Source organism: Nanorana parkeri, unplaced genomic scaffold (assembly GCF_000935625.1).
Source record: "Nanorana parkeri isolate BGI_ZX_2015 unplaced genomic scaffold, ASM93562v1 scaffold678, whole genome shotgun sequence".
Classification (NCBI taxonomy): Eukaryota; Metazoa; Chordata; class Amphibia; order Anura; family Dicroglossidae; genus Nanorana; species Nanorana parkeri.
The window spans coordinates 722104-732586 of record NW_017306946.1 but is presented as its reverse complement, the minus strand read 5'-3'; positions in this window follow the sequence as shown (position 1 = coordinate 732586).

Sequence of the window (10483 nt, the reverse complement as noted above, 5' to 3'; positions counted from 1 at the left end):
GGGGGGGGGAATGGTTAAAAGACTGGAGGAGCTTTTAAACTAGATTATGGGGGAGGGTAAAATAAAAACCAAAAAATTAAATATTAAACAACCACTCATGACCGATAACATAGAAGGAAAAAATACAGGATTAGGTAGTGGGCTCACTCCAGTCAACAGAGTCAACATAGTCAGAGTAGTAAATCATGCCAATATAGAGAGCATACTAAATGTAGTCAATAAAGTAAATCTAATTGCCCAAGGTGATCCAAGTAGGAATGGAGCAACCGTAACAGGTACAATTAAAATTAGTAGTGGGGAGCAAGAGGGAAGCAAACGTTTAACCAGTAAATGTACAAAAATTAAATGTATGTTCACCAATGGTTACTCGAGGAGGGCTACGATATAGTAGGAATAGCAGAAACATGGTTAGACGGCACACATGATTGGGCTACTAACATAGAAGGGTACAACCTGTTCAGGAGGGACAGGCTGGCAAGAAGGGGGGGTATGTATATATGCTAAAAATAACCTCATTATGCACATCCGTGACAATATCACGTCAGCTGGTGGGGATGATGTGGAATCGTTATGGCTAGAACTAGATAGAACTAACCCTAACCCTAACCGTAAACTTATTGTGGGTGTCTGTTATAAACCTCCAAATATAGGGGAAGAGGCGAAGGCCCACCTACAATCCCAAATAGAAATAGCGGGGAAACAGGGTAATGTTGTGGTAATGGGAGACTTCAATTACCCAAGAATCAACTGGGCTAATGGAACTTCCCAATCGGCAAAGGCTGCCCGTTTTCTTAATATGTTGCGAGACAATTTCCTGGATCAGATGGTTGAGGTCCCGACTAGGGAAAATGCCATAATAGATCTGATCATCAGCAATAATACAGAGTTAATTGAGGATATTGTAATCGGGGAAACACTGGGTAATAGTGATCACAAAGTGATTGTTTTTAATATAAAACGGAGGGGACAGTATTGGCATTCCAAAACTACAAAGAATGTAACAAAAGATGTAAACTGGTAGTCCGGGCAGCTAAAAGTGAATATGAGAAATATATCGCCAAAGTTAGTGTGATCCTAGTTCATTTTATTACTTCATTGCTCAGCTGTATGTGTATAGGCCAATGTAGTTGGATCTGTATGTGCGTTATAATTAATCAAAATTAATCGATTAAAAAAAATTTGATTAATTGAACACAAAAATTTTAATCATTACCAGCCCTATTTTAAACCTATTTATTAATGATATCAGGGAGGGAGTAAGTAGCCATGTATCAGTGTTTGCTGATGATATGAAAATTGAGAGGGTAGTAGACACAGATTTAGACATTATAACATTACAGGAGGACCTGGATAAAATCGGGGAGTGGGCAACTGTATGGCAGATGAAGTTCAATGTCGATAAATGTAAGGTAATGCACCTTGGGGTTAAAAATAGGCAAATGGACTATACACTTATGGGTGTGCCACTAGGGAAGTCGGAAACGGAGAAGGATTTGGGGGTCATTATAGAACGCAGATTGAAGAACAGCTCGCAGTGCCAGGCTGTAAACAAAGCAAGCAGAGTCCTGTCTTGCATTAAGAAGGGAATGTATTGCTGGGACAAGTCTATAATTTTGCCACTTTACAGATCACTGGTTCAGCCACATCTGGAGTATGCGGTCCAGTTTTGGTCACCGATACACAGAAAGGATGTCCTTGAGCTGGAAAAGTCCAGAGGAGGGCAACCAAACTTATTAAGGGGTTCGAGGTTCTGAACTCTGGAACAAGGTTGTTAAAATTAAATATGTTCTCTTTGGAGGTTAGGAGATTAAGGTAGGACATGATTTTCCTGTGTAAACTATTCAAGGGCGACAGCAACATTATTAACAAACTGTTTACGGTTAGCTCCGTAACAAAGACCAGAGGGCACAACCAAAAATTGGTTGAAAAGAATTTTCAACACATCGGGCGCAAGGGGTTCTTCACAGTCAGAGCGGTTAAGGTCTGGAACTCGCTGCCGCAGGAAGTGATCTCAGCTAAGAGTGTGGAATCATTCAAGAAACTCCTGGATGAGTTCCTTGGAGACCATAATATACAGGGATACAGGTACGCCTAGGAGCAAAATCACACATGGACTAATACACACGCACACACCTGCTCAAACATAAATGCATACACACAATAGGTTGGACTTGATGGACTTATGTCTTTATTCAACCTCAAATACTATGTAAGATAGAGAATAGAAGGGGTCCAAGGACAGAGCTTTGGGGAACCCCTATGGAATGAGGAGCTAGAATTATAGGTGACACTGAAGGAGTGCTTAGATAAGTAGGAAAAGATCCAGGGAAGTGCAGAGTCATAGAGGCCAAGGGAGTGGAGTTTATTGAGGAGGAGTGGGTGGTCAACTGTCTCAAAGGCAGGAGAAAGGTCTGATAGTAATAGTACTAATTAGTGACCACTGGTTTTAGCAGTCAGTACGTTGTTAGTGAGTTTTAGGTGGGCAGTTTCTGTGGAGTGTTGTGGGTGAAAGCCACACTGTTAGGGGTCAAGAAGGTTATAAGTAAGGTAGTAGCACAAAAGGTTGTAGACTAGGCACTCAAGAGTGCACCTATGTCTATTGAGACTTCCTGTGTTATCTGTTTGCCAAGGTTGTAGTGGACAGTGATGTCAGGACCGGCTGTAGACACTCAGTCAGAACAAATAGTGGCATGATACATCCCTGTTCCTTTAAGGCAAGTCTGTCTACCAGTACTTGGATGCCCCCAGGACTTAGACTATATTTTCTGACTGGTTGATGCCACAGGTCATCCCCAGGTACAAAGTGGAGGTATAGACTGTAAATAGAGGCTATGACAAGAGAGGTTTCCAAGGTCAAGCTGAGGTAAGGGCTGGTGGCTGGCAAAGAGTAATCAGTGGGTAGGCTGAGGTCAGGGCTGGTGGCTGGTAAAGAGTAATCCATGGACAGGCTGAGGTCAAGGCTTGTGGCTGCAAAAAGTAATCCATAGACAGGCTGAGGCCAGGGCTGACGGCTGGTAAAGAGTAATCCATCGACAAGCTAAGGTTAGGGCTGGTGGCTGACAAAGACTAATCTGTGGACAGGCTAAGGGCAAGACCAGAGACAGACAAATAGATTTACAAAGACAGGATGTGTTGAGACTGGGCACAGGCTAGTGTAGACTGAACTATAACAAGCACACAGGCACAGTTTAGTGATGCTTAAATAGGGCACCACCAGAGGCAAAGCCAATTCCAGAGCTGGAGGCGTGTGGTCAGATTAATTTATTCAACCCCAGAGGCAAAGCCAATTCCAGAGCTGGAAGCGTGTGGTCAGATTAATTAAGTCACAGCTGCTAGGGTAGTGCTGCAGTCAGCAAGACACACGAAGGCAGGATAAATTAGCCCACACTTGATTGAGACATGGCTGCAGAAAGCAGCACTGGCTGCCTGCAATGCACAGGATGACTAATTTTAGTCAGTGAGGGGAGCACGTGTGTTCAGGAAGGATGAGAGTGAGTTGTGGTAGACAAAGTGGCAGAACAGGCATTACATTTTGTCATATATCTAGCCAATAGCAGAATAGAGAAGGGATGGGTTGAACTGATGAAGGTTTCTACAGGTAAGTGTTTGCTGGTTAGAGGGATAGGGAATTGAGGACAGGGTGAGTCTTAAACTGATATGGTGGTGGTCAGAGAGCGAAAAAAGAGTTTTAGAGAGATTACAAGGAGTGCCGAGGCAGGAGAATACAAGGTCAAGCGTGTTGCTATCAGAGGGAGTAGGAGTATGTGTCCATTGTGTTAGCCCAAAAGATGAGTTGAGGTTGAGAAGCTGAGATAGCTGGGGTGTTAAGATTAACAGAGATGTTTAATCGCCAAGAATGATAGTGGGCATTTCACAGGAGAGAAGGTAGAGCTAGGTAAAGGGATTCAGACTCCAACTCTCTTTCGCCCACTGGGTCTGGGTGAGTGAATCCAGTTGAAGCCACCATGGGAGAGGGTAGCAGGAGAGGTGAATCAGATTCCTTAAACCAGATTTCAGTAACAGCAAGTAGGCTAAAGGCGTTTGAGATAAAAAGCTTATGGACAGAGGTGAACTTATTACAGACAGAGAGGGCATTCCATAGGGTACATGAGAAGGCGGGGCTTTATGTATTGCGGCTGCTGCCAGAGGAAGGAGGGTGTCGGGTGTGGTTGGGAATGTTAAAGAACAGAGAGCCAGGATTGAGAAATATATCCCCAGAAGTTAGGAGAAACACGAGGGTGAGGAAAGGTAGATGGGAGCACGTTTTATGTGAAGATACATGCACAGGGATCCTGTAGATACATTTCAATATGCTGCAATTAAATGTTAAAGTTGAACTGTAACATGCTCCAAAATCCAAAGCTGACCATTTGTTAAGTAGATGACTTTAAATATACCGACCAATAAAGCACTACATACAAGTAACAAGTTGTCCCCACACACTGCTTTAAAAATGATATGCATGATTTGCTGGCACTATTTTTTACTTGCCTTCACTGTAGGCTGTGCCTACATACATGACAGAGTGTCACTCTCATGCACATCCAGTGTCAGCAAGTCTGTGTGTTTATTGGTCCCTCACAAATGCTAGAGAAATGGCTTAATATCACCCCACTGCTTGAAACTCTTCTATGCAACAACTCAAAGATACTGCATGTCTTTTGTTTTTTTCACTGCAGCTGTCACATTTGTGTGAGGAAGGGTTGGCATCTATAAGCACGAATACTTACGTTTTACAATAGAACCAGCCTGTGACAACTTCTTTGTCACAGGTCGGCTCTAACTATGAGGATGAGTGGAAATCACTCACCTCATAGTTCTCCTTTAAGTGAGTACAATAATCCCACCCACAATTTCTAAATAAGGATTCTTGGGTCAAAGTGTTTCTTTAAGTACCTATCACTAGATTTTCTTAAATGCTGCTATAATTTTTTTCCAACTATTTCTTCTATTCTTGTAACCTTTTAAACTTTCTGATAGTAATGCTTTGGCATTACATACAGTTCACTACTTTTCAATGTTACTAATATGTAAACCTTCACAATGATTGATTTTGGAACTGATATATCATGGTGTCAATAGTAGGAATGAGCGGAGAGGTTTAGCAGGATTTAGATTTGCAGCAAATATACTAATATAGCTTGAAACTTCTCCATGTAGTCTGTGTATGTGAAATGTGCTTGACAAAAATCCCATGGATTTGTTTTCTGACAAGACCCTGCATCAGGGAAAGTGTATCTTCTTTATTTTCTCTCCTAGAACAAAACAAGCACTTAACCCCTACACTGCGGTGCAGCTTCACTGCAAGGGTTATTGTTAATAAATCCTGGAGTTATGCATTAAAGTGGGCAAAAGAAATGAGGCACATAGAGGTCCACATTGGTGGGGCAGTGTGCTGCATATTGTCTACTTAATGAGTGCTCACTGGATGCCCAGGCCTTTCAGAATCCTAACAACATTTTATATTTACATGGATTGCAATACAACAAATGCTAGATGAGTTCCCATTTGCTCCACCTTAAAGAGAAGCTCCTCCTGGGAATGAGGCTTGGTCCTATAAAATGGACTCTGAAATGAACCAGCAGCATAGCAAATGGCTACCATCAGAGATTATCTCAAAATGATGTTTGGAGTACTTTGTACAATAGATACATTCTAGATTACGTTATTGTACAATAGATACACTAGATTGACTTAAAGGAGAACTATGAGGTGATTGCTTTTCACTCACCTCATAGTTCTAGCCGACCTGTGACAATGAGACTGTCACAGGTCGGCTCAGTAGATCGGGAGGTGAGCGAAACCCATACCGGCGTTCGCTCACCTCTCGATCCTGTCACGGCTCTCTGCCGTGACAGGGGATGGGCTGGATTCCCCCCTCCCCCCTCCGATCCACCAGCGTTGACTGGCGGAACGGACGAGGGAGGGGGCAGGTACAGCTGGCTCTGCCTCTAGATAGGCAGAGCCAGCTGTCAGTCACGCAGCTCCAAGATGGTGGCACGCAAGCTGTCATACACTCCACCTCCAAGATGGCGGCACGCATGCGCAGAACTCGCTGATTGCCAATATGGCTGCTGCACATTCTGATGTTTACATGTGTGGTTTTGGATTCAGAGGTTCGTTGCCTCCGAATCCAAAACAGCATAATTATTTGTTTTGTTTGACGAAACAAATGAAAATGTTTTTATTTTTAATTAATTTCATCCAAAACAAATTTTTATGCTGTGGACATGTCTAATTACAACATCCATTTATGTGTCGACTTGGTTTCTGGTATGGGTGCCTATAATTATGTGCTTTTTGGCATTTACTACTGTAAATGATTTAGACCTTTTTATCTGGCATTTTCTTTAGTGACGGTTGTTCTATGTAAGATTGTTCTTTGATAGTAAGCATTTTGTGTTATTTTCTGTAGATCTGATCTGTATTTTGCAAAATTGTCTACTGTAGTTGGGCTCACTTGTGGTAGGAAAGGCTGTAAAGCATAAATCCATTCCCAAGTATACAGTTCTGACAACCTTAGAAATATATCCCCCCCCTGTCTGAGCAACTTATTACCCTGGCCTGGTGCTTGTGGGGGTAATTGGAATACATTGCACAAATGCACCCCTTCACAGGCAGGTTCAGGCCATTCCCTTAAGCATGTTATTTAAAGTAATTTGCCATTTTTAATGTTGCCCTTTAAGAAATATTAAAATTACTGCTCTCAGCCAAGCATTATTGTTATTATTTTTGCATTGGGACATGTCCTTCAGGGTACATACAGCCCGCTATGCACTTTGTTTGTTAATCCCTTACCTATTGACCTAGAAAATAAGAGTTTAAGATTTTCTATGTTCATCCTACCATTGACTTCAATAAAGTTTGCATGAAAGGGAGAACTTTTCAGCATGTTTATGTTAGGGAAACAAAGAAACGAGACAGAACTTAAAGGAGAACTATGGGGTCAGGGCTTTTCCCCATAGTTCTCCTAAGGGTAACGGGAGGACACAGACTAGCCTCTAAGCCTCAAGCCCTCTCAACACTTAATTTTTTTAATTAAATCTGGGTACACCCTACTGACCACACCCTTATTTGTATCCACACCCAGAAACTCATGCCACCATTTTTAGCATGCCCAGAAACAAATGGTCACAGACTTCTGGAAGAGGAAGCAAATATTAAAGATGTAAAGACAAAAGGTAACAGGAGTTTGTAACACAGAACACAGGGGTCAAGAGTGCATGGCACAGAGCAGGAATCGGGAGTATATAACATAAAGAGTTAGGAGTAGGTAATGCATGGAATAAAGAGATCAAGAACAAGTAATGCATGGAGAGCAGGGGTCATTAGTAGGTAATCCATGGAATAAAGAAGTCAGGCGCAAGTAACACATAGGCTCCCTCTTGGATGGTGACAGTATATCCCATCAAGACTTTTTTCTTTGTATCATGGAGGTTCACAGCTCATGGGGGACGGGGCACATTTTGGCCTTCTTTCTTATAGCTTTTAGATCTGTTGTGGCTGCTAATCCATGCCTGTTACTGCTGGTTAAAAAAAAAATCAGGTTGTTGCATCCAAAACAACCTAAAAAAGCATATTTCCCTAGTTATAATAATAAATCAGCTTGAGGTGCAACTGCAATTGCTATAATAAAGCCAAGCAATAATGTAAAGTGCAACATGTGTAATGCAAAATATGCAATGCCAGCAAGTGGTGTCACTGACCATCCATCAAAATCATACTGTTCCATAGCACCACATACAGCTTAAAGGCATCTCCCAAGCATTGGTGTTTTTTAAATGTCAACCTCAAAATGCCTCAAAAAAGGAGGACCTTCTCCCTGCTAAATGGTTCCTCAAGGCAGTGCTCACCTCCCCCTGTGCTTTTTTGACAGTCCCTTGCTATTAGCCTTTCATAATGGCCAAAACTGATTTTCCAGATTTACTTCCCATTGACTTCAATAGCTTCAGGTTAAAGTTCTCAATTTCTGGAATTAACGATCAGTTCAATGAACAGCCCATGAATTGAACGCAAGCCAATTAGTTCATATCTAATTTCTCGATAGCTGAAGTCATTCATAAAAATGACCACATTTCTATTTTGTGAAAATGTCAGTTTGTGTCAACTTTATAAGGAATAAAGTTAATGCAAGAAGAGGTGGTAGGGCATGCAAAGGACTGCAACACCAAAAACTCCCTGGAAGACAGGCAGTTGGGAATTAAGCAAGGAGATTTGTTAGTATTCAAGACATATAAGAAGCCAGTGGATGACAATCCGCTGGTTGCATGTTTAACTAAAATACTACTAACTTTACCTAAAAGTAACGTCTGTTAAAAATAAACTGTCAAAACGAATGGTCTTTGGGTATGTATTGCATGTATGCTGTTATTTTACTTAAAAATATAGTCAAAATAATAACCTGTATAGACACTTAACAGGGCATTTAGCTGAAGAAGTGAATTTAAAAGGCAATAAACTAAATATGTATTAAAGATGGAAACATGGAGTAGGTTATGTGTGCAGCTTAATAGTAGTGTGTTTAATTGATTTATTAGTAAATAACAAAATATAGGAGTGCAATTTACACTGAATAATAATGAATGACAAGGCACCTATATAAATACTAAGATACTGAATAGTTCAATAGATTGTTAGGAAAGAGCTTACGTAAGCATTTATTACTATTTTATATTATTATTATTATTTTAAAATGTTTTGTGCATTGGGGAACATACAACATACATGTAAACAGAATGGCTCAATTCCATAATACTGCACACAACCATGTAAAAATATCTCCACCTAGTACTTTTGACACACTTTAACAGTCCAAAGACTTAAAATATTTAGATTTCAGGCAATTGCTTTCTTATCTGCTTCTCATTACCTATTCCTCCTAATAATATTGCATTTGCCTCATCTACCATAATAACTGTCTTTGATGTCGGATAATCTTTCCAGGCTTCTTCTGGGTTATGCGGCTACAATAATGAAACATCAGATGGTATGTAATGGTATTTTCTGCTGAGCTATTGAATAACATTTATCAGGATTTGTCTGTTTATTCCATGCTGGAGTAACCGGTTGACTTTTATAATTGACTAAAATATTTCACCTCTGCTACCCAACAGCCCTTTATGTCAAACATTCTAGTGCAGAACAGCTAACAGCTTGCATTGAGTTCATTTTTTATAGACAACCATATTTTGTCTATCATTTTATCACCTTGCTTATTAAATGTTTCCTTGGCTTTTAGTGCAAGCAGTAATAATGGTACCTTCCAACATGTTTCAAAATAATAGCACCGTGAAATCATTACCAGCTGTACAATCACAAGTATAGAAACAGTCATACATATTTAAAGGAGCTTATGGATGTTTATATCGTTATATACTGAACTTGTTAAAATAATTGTAATTTGTTTGTTAAAAATAAAAAAATAATAATCTCTTATTAGGGGAATCATTTATTGCCCTGGAAACACCAATAGAATATGTTGTGTTTGAAGGTGTCCTTAAAGGGAAACTGTAAATTTAGTTAACTATGTTTAATGTTTATTCTAAAAATCATTGTTCTCTATTTAACTTTTTTTCTGGCATTTCTATAAAATGTAAGTTTTACCATTAGACACTTAACACAGGGCGTTCCCTTCCCTTAAGATTCACAGAGAATGATTGATTTCCTCAATATGCCATAGCAGATGCTGTGTGACTGAAACTTGACTATCTGTTTATAGCAGTAGGAAAGGGGAGTGCCACCTGTTGGCTAAAAAAAATCTAAACATATTAAAGCATAATTTAAATAGATCTAAACCCAAAAACACAAATGTAATGCATTGCAATGTTTTTTTTTTTCAAGCCCTTGCTCACCATCCTGAAGCACTTGATTTTCCCCTATGTGTGACTGCAGCCACTGACAGGCAGCGGGTAGAGGAGAATGGACTGGCCAGTATAGGCAGAGAGTGCAGAGGATTCAGCTCTTACATTAACACAGGAGTGCTTACTAGTGAGCGCCTCTTTGTTTATTCATAAGGTATAGATAGTAAACATAAGTCACATATTTACCCCTCTCTTCAATTTGTAAATGAACAGGAAGTCCTTTGTACTGAGCATTTCCCTCTCCATTCAAGTGTGGCAGGCTGCAGAGGAGAAGAGATTGAGTGCTTAACTCTATCTTTAATCTCTCTCTATCTCAAATGGAAAGTACCAGGGGTCCAATATTTCACAAAAGCCCCCTCTGACAGTACAGTAAAAAAAAAGTGTGTATGTGTGTGTGTGTGTGTGTGTGTGTGTATGTATGTAATATATATATAATAATAAATGGTCTGCCCAACATGCACGCTGATGTGCGTGGTGGACTTGTACTACAGTGTGTTGTTATAGTGCATTGCAGTGTTTGATTCTTTTTCTTTCTTTTTTAAAAACTTTTTTTTTTAAATTACATTCATTTAACACTATGTGTGGCAGCATGTTGCGATGCATTGACATGCATTGTAATGTGC